The following is an 18678-nucleotide window of genomic DNA, read 5'->3' on the forward strand; positions in this document are numbered from 1 at the left end:
AAGAAAGAAAGAAAGAAAGAAAGAAAGAAAGAAAGAAAGAAAGAAAGAAAGAAAGAAAGAAAAAGTACATCACAAAATTAAATATGTCTAGTGGTGCCTGGGTGGTTCAGTCGGTTAAGCATCGGATTCTTGGTTTCAGCTCACGTCATGATCTCAGAGTCAATGAGGTCAAGTCCCATATTGGGCTCTGCACTCAGTCTGCTGAGGAGGCTTTCCTTCTCCCTCCCCCCTACTCTTCCCCTGCTCATGCTCTTTCATTCTCTCTAAAATAAATAAATAAAATCTTAAAAAAAGAAATTCCTAAATAAATAATAATAATAATAATTAATAATGTCTCAATTCACACAGTGAATAACCTGAAATTTGCTGCTCCAGTCAAAAGTGGATCAGTTAAAATATAACTTACTACAAACTATTTTTAAAAACTAATAAGAACTGTATGGTATAAAAATCAAATACCATCAGTCAAACTATATAAAAGAAACCTACCCAAAAAGTCATCAATAATGAACAAACCTAAGGCCAATCTTTAATATTACAGTTATCTTATAAATTTAACATAAAACATTTGAACAACACCAGAAATTTTTAAGTGCAGGTATGCTACTTATGAATATATTAAATTATATTATGATTTGGGTTAGCTCAATTATTCATAGATCTATTTCTGTGACCATGCTTTAGAAAGTGTGATATCAACATGTCACCACAGATTCATGCCCCCAGGAAAATGTGCAAATGTGATTTTGAAAAATGCAAATGAAGCTCTACAATCCATGCCCATCCATAAAGGAAGCTTGACTGTGCCTCTTTTACACAACACTTTTGCTTGTTTTCACTATAATGTTAGACAATATTTAAGTAGCTGAGAATTGGTACTTACGCTTCTAAGGAAGTGAACATGTTAAAGAGCAGAAGGTGACATTAAAAAATAAGCCTGAGAAATTTGCCTTTCAAATAAGCATATGGCTATGTGTGTATGTATGTATGCATATATATGCATAAATATATTTAATACATATATTAAAAATTTATATACATATATAAAAAGATATACATAATAAATAATCTTTATATACATGGAGAGAGAGATCATATATATAACATATATGTGAACATTTATAATGGTTTAGAAATAATTTGTTGCTTTGCTTCTTAATTTTGAAGGCATTGATACATTGAGTATGCATTTTTAGATATATTTTATCCCATATGTAGTGATGTGTGTGCCAATATATAAATATTCACATATAAACAATATAAGTGTATAAAAAGTATAAACAATGATATAGTTAGTGTATTGAGAATGCTTGAAAATGGAATGTTGTTCTTTCAATTTTGAGATTATTGTGCTCTCAGTATGAAACTTACACATTTGCAGAAACATGGCAGGAAAATACCAAGAAATTTAAAACTTAAAAGGATAACATTGAGTCTTGTTATGCATTTTGATATCTTTTAGCATTTTCACACAGCAAATCCACACACTTAAAAATATTGTGAAAAGTGGAAAATAAAAATACCACGATAATGATTTATGATCATTAATATTCTTGGCAGTTTTCTCATAGCAGTGTGTTGTATAAAGGTGACTATAAATTTGGATCAAACAACTATAGCATAATTAGTAACAACCACCTGTTGGAAGCAGGCTTTTATGAGCCTTCTACATTGCTTATGTATAATATATTTTTACACAAATGTACATGATTTCTGCAATGTTTATTTTTGTGAATTCATACATGATTTCTGACATTTGCACATAAAGGAACTGTTCATAGAGTCACAGAGATTGCTGACTTTTTTGCTCAGTAATCTGATTTAACAAGGATGTGTAGTTAAGACATTATTCTACTCTGGTATTGCATGACTGTGAAGTTATGATGACTAAACTCATAAAGACCTTTATTTTAATGATGTTTATCTATTTAATTATTCATTTGCTATTTTTAGACAGTCTTTCCAGTTAGTTAATATTTTACCCCAATGACTATATAGATAGCTGAGACTATCATGCATTATTTACAAATTTTTATTCTTCTATAATTAAAATTTATTTAAAAACTTTCAAGATGACAACTAAAGGCAACAAAATTTCCTGTCCTCATGTTAATACTGTTATCAAGCAAAAATGTCTTAGGTCTTAGGTGCTTCTCCAGGATGGGTCTACTCCAAAGAGATAAGACTGAACCAATGAAACAGATTACTTATCAAAACTAATAGCTTGCTCATCAAGAACTGTATCAAGACTCTTTTTGCTATGTTCACCAATCTAAAGGCATTTCATTAGCAACCTCCACAATCCTAATCAGATTCCCATCTGGCAAGACTTGTCTTTTTATCCTCCTTATTCACCCATTTTGAGACACTACTAAGATGGTCAGAGTGAGGTTTTTCCTTACAGCAAGAGATCTAATAAATGTAGTTATAACTGATCAAGAGGCATTTCTGGGGGTCTTTGGGAGAATTTCCGAACACGTTTCACCCAGTTTCACCAATTGTGAATGTTTGCTACACTTACTTTACAAATTTCTCTGTTTTGACTTTTTTTTTCTGAACCATGTGAGGTAAATTCCAGATATAATACCCCTTTAGTTCTTAATGCTTCAGTATATATTTTCTAAGAATCAGGACAGTCTCTTAAATAACAGCACATTTTTCAAAATCAGGAAATTTGGCATTATAGAATACTATGATTTAATGTACACTCCATATTATAAATCTGTCTACAGCAAATTTAAACCTTCATCAGTACTACAGTGTAATGGACATCTGTTAAATTAGAAGGGTCTGGGTTCCTATTCTACTAATGAGCTAATAAGCCTGCAGCTGTGTGTATAAACCTCTATTTATTAGCTCTATCTCTATATCCATATCTAGATCAACATAATGCATATATAAACATACACTATATATGTATGTGGTGTGTGTGTAGGTTTTAAAGAGTTCCTGCCTCTGAGTCAGAGACAGAGATTTTATTTCTCATTGCAAAATCAGCAGCTAGAGCAACAGCTTGCTCCAGTTCCCCAAGCCCCGATCTTGACAGCATAACACAGTAGGGAACAAATTGTACCTGTGCATGCAGTGAAATGCATTTCAGAAGAATGACCCCCAAATTAGGAAAACTTCTGGCTACATCCTCCCCTCCAGAGAGAGAGAGAGAGAGAGAGAGAGAGAGAGAAGCTTTATCATTATTCTGGAATTTATTTGGCAAAAGAAAGGTCTATATCTTTATTTCCTACAACAGTGAAGGCATAAATTAGTTACATTGTTTGCAGGAAAAAAATAACTTCTTAAAGTGAATATATCACACCTCTTTCTAGATATTTCCAAATGAATGCTTTACATAGAGAAAAACTGAATTACAGCAGTGGCACTTCAGAGTTTCTATATCCAAGGAATGTAGGAATAGTAATACTGTTAGAAAAGAGACTAGGGGTGCCTGGCTGGCTCAGTGGATGGAGCATGTGACTCTTGCTCTCAGGATTGTGAGTTCAAGCCCCACATTTGGTGTAGAGATTACTTAAAAATAAAATCTTAAAAAATAAAGAAAGAAAAGAAAAGAGGAAAGGAAAGGAAAAGAGGCCTAAGATGCTGGTCTTGATAAAACATGTTTCTAAAACACTACTCTATGTACTTAGATTGTGAGTGAGGACTTTGTGGCCTGATAAAATTTATAGAGGGGATGTCTTCTTTTTTTGCCTTTCACAAACTCTAAACGAGAGCAAACTAACAGCTTAGTTTAAATTTGAGCAAAAGGAATTATTAAACTACTACAAAATTCATAGGCCTGGATGACAAATACAACAACAAGTTATTTTAATCAACTTTCTCAGTTCTCTAAACATTGCTCTAAATCAACTAAAGTGAATAATGTGGCAGTTTATTATTAAAATTCATTTTTAAACATCTCAGTTGAAAAACAAAAAAGCAAAGACTTCAAATGTAAATAACAAGTTTATTCAAACTGTAACTCGCTGAGTAAACTCGGTACTGATTCCCAGTAGCTGTAAGATATTTTCCTTCAATACGTAAAAAGGCCCTTTTCATAATAAACATATTAGAACCTCCCATATCCTATGTTTATATAAATATTTTTCTTTTTTGTTAGAGGAGGCCACAATAATAAAACTACAAGTGTGAGGGTGTTTTTTTAAAATGTTGATTCAATAAATATCTAAATAAATTTAAAATAGACTTTTGGGAAAATGAGAAAAGATATCCAAAGGTGAGAGGTAACTAAATATGAAGAGGTTAAATGAAGAGATCAATGAAAAGAGAAATATTGGGATCTCTTTTAGACAATCAGAAAACAAAAAAAGAGACTTGATGCCCTAGGAATAAATAAGCCAAGAAAAACAACAACAACAAACAAACAAACAAAAACACTGGAGGTTTTCAAGCAAGATAAACATATGCATGAGCAAGGTCTTAGGTAGCCAGAGGCAGGTCAGCTCCAAGACTGAAATAGAAAGAATCTACTTGAATTAGTAATATAAACAGAAAAGTATCTGCAGAAGGAAAAATGACAGAAAGAAGAAGATTGGGTAGAGAGTGTGTATATGTGTGTGAGAATGTGCTGTTTGTGTGGTGTATTACTTTTCCTAGGACTACCATAACAAACTACCACAAACTAGATGTCGCAAAACAGCAGAAATTTATTGTCTCACAGGACACTGTGGCTAAAAGTCCAAAATTAAGATGTTAAAAAGGCCATCTTCTCTCTAAAACTTATATGGGAGAATCCTTCCTTGCCTCTTCATAATTTCTGATGGATTGCATGCAATCCTCAGCATCCCTTTGTTTGTAGCTGCGTAATTTCAATCCCCTATGCTTTAATTGTTGTATGATATTCTCCCCTCATGTGTCTGTTTCTCCTCCTCTCTGCTTAGAAGGACACCAGTCATATTGGGTTGAGCACCCACCCTAGTCAGGTGTGACTTCATTTTTATTTATATCTTCCACAACCTTATTTCTAAATAACATCGCATTTTGAAGTACTAGGAATTAAGGCTTTAACATATCTTTTTGGGGGGACACAATGAAACCTATAACATATTGGAAAGCAATATCCATTGATGAAGGGTCCCATGTTCTTCCAGTTGCCACCATCAAAACATTCTCATGAAAAGATCTTGATATTAGTAATTAGATATATAAATTTAGGGAAGTGTGTATCAATTAGCATTTTGAAAATGAACTAATCCCATATCTGATAATTTTGTCCTATTAGTTATCCGAAGATGTGTTAATACACAAAGATATTCAATGCAACATTACATGTGTTACCAAAAAATAAGTGTACATTAAGTACAATTGTTAAATACATTATAGGTATTACTGATATAATGAAATATTTTATAATTATTAAAATGACACAAAAAGTTATCATAAAAACAATTTTTATGATATAATGTTAAGTGAAAACAAAAGATAAAAATTATGAGAAAATTATGTACACAATGTAATCCTATAGTTAAAGCTTAAACAATGAATGGAAAGAAATATGCTAAAATGTTAACAGCGGCTATTTTGAGAGGGTATAGAGTACTGAATAATTTTTGTACTTTTCTCCATTTTATTAATTTTCAATGAAAAGAATAAGGTGTTGATAGGAGAGAAAATATAAAATAAATATTTGGTGATTAAAATACGTATTTCATTTATTTGTTTCTGCTGGTGAATCCATTGATTTAATCTTTAATCTTAAAAATCTTAAAAAGATTTTTAAACCTTTAGACAGATCTGGATGTTGCAGTTGTCTTTTCTTATACCTTTAATGAAGTCTTATCACTTACCACAGAACAAAAAGCCAAATTAAAGCCTATTATTCTTGAATTGGTTGAAAGAGTTTGTTTAATAACCAGTTACCTGGAACATCTCAGAAAAATTAATGACTTCCTAAATGAAAAACTGTCTGAGGAATAATTATGGCTAAATGTGTCTGGATATGAACACCAAAAGAATGATAACAGAATTACATTATTTTTTACAAAATATTTACTCCCTATTGCTCTATCAATCAAACCACTAGACAGATACATTAAACTGAGGTTGTATGTGTATATTGAAAGCATATTTATCTTATAACTGAAATTAAATAATAAATATTTTTTGTTATTATTTTTTATTGTTATGTTAATCCCCATACATTACATCATTAGTTTTAGATTTAGTGTTCCATGATTCATTGTTTGTGCATAACACCCAGTGCTCTATGCAGAACGTGCCCTCCTCAATACCCATCACCAGGCTAACCCATCCTCCCACCCCCCTCCCCTCTAGAACCCTCAGTTTGTTTTTCAGAGTCCATCATCTCTCATGGTTCGTCTACCCCTCCGATATCCCCCCCTTCATTCTTCCCCTCCTGCTATCTTCTTCTTCTTCTTCTTTTTTTTTTTCTTAACATATATTGCATTATTTGTTTCAGAGGTACAGATCTGAGATTCAACAGTCTTGCACAATTCACAGCGCTTACTAGAGCACATACCCTTCCCAGTGTCTATCACCCAGTCACCCCATCCTTCCCGCTCCAACCCCCACTCCAGCAACCCCCAGTTTGTTTCCTGAGATTAAGAATTCCTCATATCAGTGAGGTCATATGATACATGTCTTTCTCTGTTTGACTTATTTCGCTCAGCATAATACCCTCCAGTTCCATCCACGTCGTGAAATTAAATAATAAATATTAATCCAGGCTATCTATCCATATCATATAAATTTAGATATAGTTTATTCATTCAAAAAATTTGTTAACAATATTGATGAACATAAAATAGTGTTAATATGAAAGTAGCAGTCCTTTGTCTCACTCTTGTCTAATATGTAAATTTATTCCCTAGACGTGACCATTTTTAATTTTCTAGATATATTTTCATGCATTTACTTTTATTTTTCTGTTATTTGATTTTGAATTTAGATTTTAAAGATTTTATTTATTTATTTGTGAGAGAGAGAATGAGAGACAGAGAACATGAGAGGGAAGAGGGTCAGAGGGAGAAGCAGACTCCCTGCCGAGCAGGGAGCCCAATGTGGGACTCGATCCCAGGACTCCAGGATCATGACCTGAGCCGAAGGCAGTCGCTTAACCGACTGAGCCACCCAGGCGCCCTGAATTTAGATTTTAGACATTAGTCATTGACTTATTATTATTAATGGTAATTGAGCATTTTGGCTCACTTTATTTTTTTAATTAATTAATTAATTTTAATTTATTTTTTTTCTTTACAAATTTTTATTTAAATTCTAGTTAGTGTAATATTGGTTTCAGGAATAGAATTTACTGATTCATCACTTACATATAACACCCCGTGCTCTTCACAACAAGAGCCCTCCTTAATACCCATTGCCCATTTAGCCCATCCTCTACCCACCTCCCCTCCAACAACCCCCAGTTTGTTCTCTATAGTTAAGAGTCTCTCATGGTTTGCTTCTTTCTCTTTTTTTCCCTTCCCCTATGTTCATCGGTTCTGTTTCTTAAATTTCACATATGAGTGAAATCATATGGTATTTGTCTCTCTCTGACTGACTTATTTTGCTTAGCAGAATACACTCTAGCTCCACCCATGTTGTTGCAGATGTCAAGATTTCATTCTTTTTGATGGCTGAGTGATATATTTATATATATATATACACATACCACATCTTCTTCATACATTCTTTAGTTGATGGCCATTTGGGCTCTTTCTATAATTTGACTATTGTTGATAATGTTGCTATAAACATCAGGGTGCAAGTGGCTCTTAAAATCAGTATTTTTGTATATTTTGGGTAAATATCTATTAGTACAATTGCTAGGTCATATGGTAGTTCTATTTTTTAACTTTTTGAGGAACCTCCTTACCATTCTCCAGAGTGGCTACACCAGTTTGCATTCTCACCAACACTGTAAGAGGGTTCCCCTTTCTCCACATCCTTGCCAACATTTGTTATTTCCTGAGCTATTAATTTTAGGGTGTGAGTGGTATTTCTTCATGGGTTTGATTTGTACTCCCCTGATGATGAGTGATGTTGAGCATCTTTTTATCTGCCTGTTGGTCTTCTGGATGTCTTCTTTGGAAAAATGTCTATTCATGTCTTCTATCCAGTCAGATTTTAGATGAGTTTTTTCAAATGTGCTCACAAGTATGATCTTCTCAGCCACCATATCATATCTACTATAGTCTTCTATTTCTGTTCTTATACTATTCAGTGATGTCTAATTTCTGAGAATTCTTAAGTCATTTATGCAATATTTGGTTTGCTAGGTCTGTAAAACTGCTAAAGGAACCATTATAACATTTTAGCAGGGTGGCATAAGAAAGCTACTTCACTGGAATGGCAATGCTTATACAAGCTAATGTAAGTATCAACCAATAGCCAGACATTGTACCTAATATTTTCATTTCTCTTAGTAACACACTGACTATACTGAGAAACTATTTAAAAAGTGGGCATCCTTTACCTTTTAAATATCTCTTCTCACCTAATTCCACTCTATGCATTTGATTACAGCAGAAGCCAACCTTGTTTGTACAATTTGATGTGGGTACTCTGGCCCCAAGTGATTGGTTGAGGGGTGATATTTGAATAAAAATGGGTCAATAATTGTCTATCAACTGTGAATTTGAAATTGAAGCAAGGAAAGTTTAGCCTAAGTTCAAATATATCTGTGAATTGATACAATTGACAATTGACTTTTTTTTAATGAGCATTTTTCTGCCCATGTGAACTACAATGTAAATCAGCAGATGCTCTAGAGTTGAAGAAAAAGATAGAATGAACCATACATGACAGAAAGTTTATTGGCCTCTTGTTGGCTTCTTCATGGTCCTTCAAGACTTGATTTCAGTGCATATGGAATGTCAGCAACACTCCCATTCTTAAGGCCTATGAGATGTTTTAAAAGACTTCATCCCACTAACAAAGTCCCCCTCTTCTTGCACAAGTCCTACTGGGTTCAAATATTTGAGATCATAAGCATAATTCCCATTTCCAGAGGTCTAAGCCAAAATAGAGAAAGGTAAGTTTAACTTTCAAAAATTAGAGAACTTATTAATTGAGAGGCAATGAAAACAGCTCAGTCATTTTGAACCAAAGTTCCCACCCCTTCCACCAAATAATACTGCATTGAAAAATATTTGGTATTCACAAAATGCTTAGAACATCTGAGATGAAGAAAGTACAGACAATCTATTATAAACTAACATGAGTATATATGAGTATTTAGGCAAAATTTGAATATCAGAAGATTAATGTATATTTCTTTTGATTAAACCATACAATAAGGAATAGCAATGCCTGTGGGGAAAGTCTTTAACTGCATATTGCATTAGAAAATACAAATGGTTCTCTTCTGACAGTTGAGTATTTTTGAAGTTTGCCCAAGAATATTTGTAATCTTTGCTAGTCTTTGAGACTAAAGACTGCTATGGGACATCATAACACATCTTTTTAAAAACATGTTATAGACAAGAATTTCTTATTAGGCTTCACTCTTTCTTTCAAATTGTACACCCAATACATTACTAAATTACATTGCTTTTTATATTCAAAATGTTTCTGGGATTAGGCCATTTCTTTCTTTGTAGGCTAATCTATTATAAAATGAATTTTTTTTTAGAAAATATGTAGATGGAGAAACACATTCAAAAGTAATCATGAATATATAGAAAATGTTTTGTTCATGATACCGTAATTATTTCTTTAGAAAATACCTTCTGAAAGATGAGAAATAATGAGACCAATTTGACATCACTAAATGTCATAGAGTATCTTTAGCCGAAATCAAAATTTGATACCAAAATTTGGGTGACAAGTATTCTTATACTTGTTTTCCCAAGTTTATATGCAAGGAATTCTTTTTTAATCAAAATAATGGTTAGATAAAAGTAATTAAGTAAATAGCATGGTTTCTGGACAAAGCATTACTGTGATCCTTTATGGAGACAGAAGAGGTAGATAAAAGCAGAGGAACTCTATTTAAGAGATTTTGTACACTGCCATCCACTAAAGTGAACAATTACAACATACTTCTGGTATAAAAAGGCTTATTTATGGACATAAGTGAGTTTTTCAGCTTTAAAGAACCACAGGAAAAAAATACAGTTTTCTTAGAAGGCCATCAGCAATAATTGATGTTACTCCCTTAAGTGGTTTTTAGACTAGAGACGTGGGCAAATCTGAGGCATGATAAGGATTTTAATAAATAATCTGAAAGAATTTTTTAAAAGTACCTGGTGTCCTAGCTCCCTCAAATATTCATGAAGAGATAACATGAGTATTGATATTGTTTTTAATAAATCCTCAAGTTTTATATCTGAAGACATTTGGCATATAAGATCAAATTGAAGCACAAAGCAATCATTTATTAGATTTGGTTACTTTTATTTATTTATTTTTAAATTTTTTTATTGTTATGTTAATCCCCATACATTACATCATTAGTTTTAGATGTAGTGTTCCATGATTCATTGTTTGTGCATAACACCCAGTGCTCCATGCAGAACGTGCCCTCTTTAATACCCATCACCAAGCTAACCCATCCTCCCCTGCCTCCCGTCTAGAAACCTCAGTTTGTTTTTCAGAGTCCATCATCTCTCATGGTTCGTCTACCCCTCCGATTTCCCCCCCTTCATTCTTCTCCTCCTGCTATTCTTTTTTTTTTTTCTTAACATATATTGCATTATTTGTTTCAGAGGTACAGATCTGAGATTCAACAGTCTTGCACAATTCACAGTGCTTACCAGAGCACATACCCTCCCCAGTGTCTATCACCGAGTCACCCCATCCCTCCCACCCCACCCCCCACTCCAGCAACCCTCAGTTTGTTTCCTGAGATTAAGAATTCCTCATATCAGTGAGGTCATATGATACATGTCTTTCTCTGTTTCACTTATTTCATTCAGCATAACACCTTCCAGTTCCATCCATGTCGTTGCAAATGGCAAGCTCTCATTCCTTTTAATGGCTGCATAATATTCCATTGTATATATATATATATACCACATCATCTTTATCCATTCATCTGTCAATGGACATCTTGGCTCTTTCCACCTTGGTGGAAACTGCTATAAACATTGCTGCTATAAACATTGCTGCTATAAACATCGGGGTGCACACACCCTTTCTGATCCCTACTTTTGTACTGTTGGGGTAAATACCCAGTAGTGCAATTGCTGGATCATACGGTAGCTCTATTTTCAACTTTTTGAGGAATCTCCATACTGTTTTCCAGAGTGGCTGCACCAACTTGCATTCCCACCAACAGTGTAGGAGGGTTCCCCTTTTTCTGCATCCTCACCAACATCTGTTATTTCCTGACTTGTTAATTTTAGCCAATCTGACTGGTGGGAACTGGTATCTCACTGAGGTTTTGATTTGGATTTCCCTGATGCTGAGCAATGTTGAGCACTTTTTCATGTGTCTATTGGCCATTTGGATGTCTTCTTTGGAAAATTGTCTGTTCATGTCTTCTGCCCATTTCTTGATTGGATTCTTTGTTCTTTGGGAGTTGAGTTTGATAAGTTCTTTATAGATTTTGGATACTAGCCCCTTAACTGATATGTCATTTGCAAATACCTTCTCCCATTCTGTCGGTTGTCTTTTGGTTTTGTTGACTGTTTCCTTTGCTGTGCAAAAACTTTTTATCTTGATGAAGTCACAAGAGTTTATTTTTGCCCTTGCTTCCCTTGCCTTTGCTGATGTTTCTAGGAAGAAGTTGCTGCGGCTGAGGTCAAAGAGGTTGCTGCCTGTGTTCTCCTTTAGGATTTTGATAGACTCCTGTCTCATATTTAGGTATTTCAACCATTTTGAGTCTATTTTTGTGTGTGGTGTAAGGAAATGGTCCAGTTTCATTCTTCTGCATGTGGCTGTCCAATTTTCCCAACACCATTTGTTGAAGAGACTGTCTTTTTTCCATTGGAGATTCTTTCCTGCTTTGTCAAAGATGAGTTGACCATAGAGTTGAGGGTCCATTTCTGGGCTCTCTATTCTGTTCCATTGATTGATGTGTCTGTTTTTGTGCCAGTACCATACTGTCTTGATGATGACAGCTTTGTAATAGAGCTGGAAGTCTGGAATTGTGATGCCGCCAGCTTTGCATTTCTTTTTCAACATTCCTCCTGCTATTCGGGGTCTTTTCTGGTTCCACACAAATTTTAGGATGGTACTTTGATGGGGATTGCATCGAATGTGTAGATTGCTCTAGGTAGCATTGACATCTTCACAATATTTGTTCTTCCAATCCATGAGCATGGAACGTTTTTCCATTTCTCTGTGTCTTCCTCAATTTCTTTCATGAGTATTTTATAGTTTTCTGAGTACAGATTCTTTGCCTCTTTGGTTAGATTTATGCCTAGGTATCTTATGGTTTTGGGTGCAATTGTAAATGGGATCGACTCCTTAATTTCTCTTTCTTCGGTCTTGTTGTTGGTTTATAGGAATACCACTGACTTCTGTGCATTGATTTTATATCCTGCCACTCTACAGAATTCCTGTATGAGTTCTAGCAGTTTTGGGGTGGGGTCTTTGGGGTTTTCCACATAAAGTATCATATCATCTGCAAAGAGTGAGAGTTTGACTTCTTTTTTGCCGATTCTCATTGATAGATAAACTTGGTCTTGGCTGGCTGTTCTCGCTGATCTTCTGGGGAGGGGCCTGTTGCCGTGGTTCCCAAATATCTTTGCCGGAGGCAGAATTGCCCCGCCCTTGCCTCCTCCCGGCTAAGTAATCTGCTCGGGTTTGGTCTCGGGAGCTTTTGTTCCCTGCAAGCTTTCCGTACAGCTTTGGAGGCAGAGAGTGAAAATGGAGGCCTCCCAATCTCTGCCCGGAGGAGCCGAGAATTCGGGGCGCCGCTCCTCAGTGCGCCCCCAGAGAAAAGCCATCAGTCACTCCCGTCTCCCCCGTCTCCGGCCTCACTCCATGCTCATGCAGCCTGTGACCCTGTGTTTCTATCTCTGGCACCCGACCCCATGTGGAGTCTCCAAACCCAGCAGATCCCTGTGGTGCGCTCCTGCACCTCTCCTCCTGGGGGAAGAAGGTGAGTCTCCCTGGATCTGCTGCTTGTTGGGTCCCTGCTGGAGGAGCAGTGGCCCGACTGTGCCGCGGATCACGGTTTATGGCAACCCCGAGCTGAGAGACCATGCCTGGGCTCTGTCTCTGCAGCCGGCTTCCCCACTCTGATACTTGGGAGCTCTGCCACTCAGGAACCCCCATCTTTCTGTGACCCCAAGGGTCCTGAGACCACACTGTCCCACGAGGGTTCCACCCCCCGCTTAGCCACTGGAGTGACGTCCCTCAGCGGAGCCGACTTCTAAAAGTTCCGATTTTGTGCTCCGCTGCTCTATCACTTGCCAGAAGCGCCGACGGAGGCCCCCCCTGGCCGTTTATCCTCCCGAATATCGAATATAGCCTCAGATTCACTTCTCCGCATGTCCTACCTTCCAGAAAGTGGTCGCTTTTCTGTTCAGAGAGTTGTTGCTATTCTTTTTTCCGATCTCCTGTTGAGTTTGTAGGTGTTCAGAATGGTTTGATCCTCATCCAGCTGAATTCCTGAGACCAGACAAAATCCAGGTCTCCTAATCCTCTGCCATCTTGCTCCGCCCCTCTAGATTTGGTTACTTTTAAAATCCTATCTAGAAAATTTCATTTCCTGGTAACATGTTGGACTAAATACCTGTATTGACATTTTCCTTTCTCTCAATCATCTCACTTTTAACAATGAAATAGTTTGACAATTTTTTAATGTAACATCTTTTTTTAAATATGTCCATGAGTTGGTACTGAAGTCAGTCATGTTCAGTTAAGCAGGCATTGAAGATATTGGCCAAACCTCATAAATTTGAACATAAGAGTCTTCAGATGTGTGATTTGGGAGAGATAAAATAAAATCCAGGCAAGCTTATACAAGGTTTAAAGTTTAATAACCACCACCCTATAAAACACAATGCCAAATGGATTAGGTAAAAAAGTTATCAACACAAAAATACCTCTCCACATGGAGCTTAGAGTCTAATAGGGGAACACACTAAATAATTAAATATTTTGTTTATCAAGTGGTGATAAATGCTATGGAGGAAACATAAAGCAGCAAGAGGGACAAGATGTATTATTAAGTTGGCGTGTTAAACAGCTTAGTCTGAGAGAGCTGTCATAAAAGATGACATTTAAGAAAAGATGTGAAAGAGATGAAGGAATTAATCATGTGGTTAACTTGGAGATGTGTGTTTTAGGCAGAGAACAGCCAGTAAAAGTGTGCAAGTGCCCCCTGTATTTTGGAGAAAATGCAAGGAGTTCAGTATGGCTATAGCAGAATGATTACAATGGTTAATAGAAGGAGATGAAGTTAAAGGGTGATAGGGGACCAGATTGTATTAAGATCTTTGGAGTAAGGTGACCGTATATCCAGGTTTGTCCAAGACAAGTTTAGTTCACATCTATTGGGTAGTGGAATTATTACTAGAGCCCCTATTCATTTTCAAAAATGTGTCTGTTTTGATGTTAGATTGTATAGTGACCTTATTTGTAAGGGCGTATAAGGAATTGAGTTTCTCTTCTGAATCATATGTAAACCATTGAAGGATGATCTGATATATCACCAGATTTGACACATATTTTAATATGGCCACTCTCATATTTTTAAGAACAAATGGAGGGAAGCAGGGCAAGGGTAGTTATACTAATGAAGGAGACTATGATTATCTGGGCTAAAATCAATGAAAGTTTAAATTAGATTGGTTGTGGTATAGATTTAAAAAAAATGGCCTGATCCCAGATACGTTTTGAATATAAAAAGCAGTGTAATTTAGTAATGTATTGGGTGTACAATTTGAAAGAGAGAGTGAAGCCAAGATTAGGCCAAGTTTTGTCTGATAGAGAGAACAAGTTTGCATTAACTGAGATTGTGAATAGAACAAAATTTGGGAGAGTGAAATTTGGAAGAGTGGATCAGAAGTTAAATTTTGAACAAGATAAGTTTGTATGACTAGAACTAGGTTGTTAGATATTTAAGTATGGAGTTCAGGTGAGAGGATTAGGTTAGAGACAAATGGTGACATATCATCCTTTGGTTAATGTTTGAAGTCATGAAACTGGATGACATTTCCAAACAAGTAAAGGTAGACAAGGAATATAGGTGAACAAAAGACCAAGACCCGGGGTAGGCCAAATTTCATCACAGAGTGATGATGATCTGGTAGAAAAGAAGTATTTGATGTTTCAAAAGAAAGTGAGGATAGGAACTACTGGTACTCCATTGTTGAGTAGGCATGAATACATAACGTTAGAAAAAAAGTGAAGGAGCTACCTAGTGTTCATTCTTATTAACAGGTGATAAATCAGGGAAAATCCATGGCAACAATGACATAAAGTCAAAAGGGTTGTGTTTGATATTTTGGTATGAAAAATACAATACTTGCATGGCAGAAGACATATATATATATATATATATATATATATATATATATATATATATATACTTTTCCTTTATTACCTCATTCTCTTCCTTCATTCTTACTGAATAAATTAATTTCCTGAATGTCATGTTAATCCTTTTTTTTCCTTTCATGAATTTCACCCTTTGGATATATATATCGTAAATAAAAAATAATTGACTTGATGGGAGTAAGACTGATCTTTCGCCTGATCATAATATAATCACTTTCATACAGTATCACACAAAGTTGATGTAATGTAAAACAAATTGTTACACAATATTTCAGTCTCTCTGAGTCTGTTTTTTCAGAAAGACTGAGATATTGAGTAACAATTGTTTTTTAATACCTATTTCAGAAAGTTGTTTTGAAAATTAAACAAAATTAATGTACATAGAAAAACTTACTATAAAGTACAATAAAATAGTTTATTATTACTATATGCATTATTTTATTTAGAGGGATTAAGAAATGAAATGAATTGGAGAACTGTTTCATAAGTTCTTAAAAAAAGTGCCTACAGGGCGCCTGGGTGGCTCAGTTGGTTAAGCGACTGCCTTCGGCTCAGGTCATGATCCTGGAGTCCCGGGATCGAGTCCCGCATTGGGCTCCCTGCTCGGCAGGGAGCCTGCTTCTCCCTCTGACCCTCCCCCCTCTCATGTGCTCTCTGTCTCTCTCATTCTCTCTGTCTCAAATAAATAAATAAAATCTTTAAAAAAAAAAATTGCCTACAGTTTTAACCCCAATTCTTTTGGTTATTTTTGTATAACTTTTTAAAATTTTCTGGGTAGATTTTTACTGAACAAGTAAATTCCTAAAAAAAAAAAAAATCAAAATGTATTTTTATTGAAAAAAAATCTCAACATTGAAATACCTTCCCATTTATTTTTTAATCTTCCCCCATTCACTTTATTTCGAGAGATGTTTTCCAAAGCAGGGCTGCCTATTCTTTATGCCAGATTTCACTCTATCAGTTACCTGCAGCCCTCTTCTGCAGTTTAGTCTTCCTTAATATACCCATTATCACCAAAGAGACAAAAGAATATATGTATTATATATTATAAATGTATATATTTATGTATATATATATAAATTATTTGTTATATTAATTTATTTAGTAACTAAATGGGTTATGATTCCAGTTTTTTGTGTTTCCAGACTGTAAAACAGTATGAGGAAACTATTGATGATAAAAATTGAGATTTAGGGAAAAAAGAAATCAGATATATACTAATTCAGTGACTGAAGAAGGAAGCAAGTGATCTAATTAGGGTTATGTATGTAAAAGAAGAGATCTAATGTTTGAATTAACTTGGTTGGTGGATTTTTTTTCTTATTTTAATTTTCATCTCAAAATATACAAATAAATATCACAGGACAAATTTACAAATAAATGTATCCTTATGATTCTGTAGTATGTAATTATAGTTTTTCACTACAAAAAATATTGTATTTGTAATTTTTAGAGACAACCCAAAAATGTTATTTTTTTCTCTAGGGATCTTTACATGACAGTCAATAATTTTCTGAATTTTTTTTTGTACTTTTTTTCAGTGAAGAGGACCAAGTATCAAACATTATCTCATTTATCATTTCAAACTTGACAGAAATCAATTTAAAGGGCATTTATTCTCATATTATTTTTTTTATCCAAAACAAAACTAGGTGGTCATGTGAATAACAAGCAAGACCAGACCCATGGCACCAAAAACAACCTCTTTAGCTTTATTATCAAGATTTGAAATGATGGCATTCGCTGAAGTGCATTATCTGATTAATTATGCTAAAGGCATCAGTTAAATTAGATCTAGTCAAATAAAGCCAGACATAGAGTCACCCAATTTAGCTATTAAAACATGGTTAAGTACATTTACTAATGTTATTTTGTTTAAGGAGACAGTTCTCCATTCAAATACTATAAAGTCCAGAATTTTTTTTCCATTCATTCTTCAAAATGACAGAATGACCAGTAATAATCAAGAAAACAGAAGCTTACAAAACCAGAAACTACCGAAACAGAAGCAATTGCCTTTGAAAAGAAGGAATTATCAGATGTGATTACAGGTTGCCTTCCTTCTCAGCAGCCTAGATGAGAGAAGTTCCGTCACACTGGTTTATTGATGCCAGTTTGCTAAGCTTTTAAATATTTTATTCCATTTTAATGTTTATTTTATTATGTTTTTAACTGTAGTGTATTTTTAATGTGAGACTCAAAAGGGGGTCATTTATAAATTTAATTATTAATTATAATAAAGTAATAAGGAAATAGCCCATAATGAAGAGGTAACTTAAGAATTTATAATGGGAAAAAATATAGCAATCTATCGATCTTATGAAAAGATAAAACACACTATTTAGAAAGAAAAGAAGACTTGAATAGTACAAGGGGCCAAGAAGATTTAAAAATTGAAGCATCAAGAATATCAAGAATATCTATTATAAATAACATTCCTAAAATCAGTACTCTTGTTTTATGGGGAAAAACAAATTAGTCAAAATTAAGCATACATTGCTAGATTGTTTATTACACATCTTTTTTTTCCATCCCTAATGTAATTCAAAAAATACATAAGTAGCCACTGTCTGTACTCCCATTTGGCCTTTACTCTAATTTAGGATCATAAACATTAATGTTTTTTGTGTACCTAAGGTGTTAAAAGGATGGCAACTCTGTAAGCTAACTATTACATCTTCTAAAAATCATATGCTTTTTAAAAATTATTATTTAGGGACGCCTGGGTGGCTCAGTCATTAAGCGTCTGCCTTCGGCTCAGGTCATGATTCCAGGGTCCTGGGATTGGGCCCCACATCAGGCTCCTTGCTCAGCAGGAAGCCTGCCTCCCCTCTCCCACTCCCCCTGCTTGGTTCCCTCTCTCACTGTGTCTCTTTCTCTCAAATAAGCAAATAAAAAAATCTTTAAAAAAAAATATTATTTAACTTTCAAAATGATGAAATACGTTACGATATTTGTGATAGGAAGATCTATGAGGGCTATCTTTGGTTGTGAGTAGCAAAAGCCAGATTGAGGATAACTACATCAAGTTTAAGGATCAGTAAAGCTAAAAGCCCTGAGGAGCCAGAGTTTGGATACACCTGAATAGTGAGGATCACAGGAAGAAGTGCCCCAGACATTAGGCAGAGTGATAATACCAGACTAACAGAAATTTGTGAGTATAATACATGCAGAATATCTAAACAGTAAAAAAGAGAAGATACACAAGATCTGAAGGAACTAAAAGCCAGTACAAAGTAACAGGGCAGTGGTTAA

Source organism: Mirounga leonina, unplaced genomic scaffold (genome assembly GCF_011800145.1).
Source record: "Mirounga leonina isolate KUSES-001 unplaced genomic scaffold, KU_Mleo_1.0 Mir_153, whole genome shotgun sequence".
Lineage (NCBI taxonomy): Eukaryota > Metazoa > Chordata > Mammalia > Carnivora > Phocidae > Mirounga > Mirounga leonina.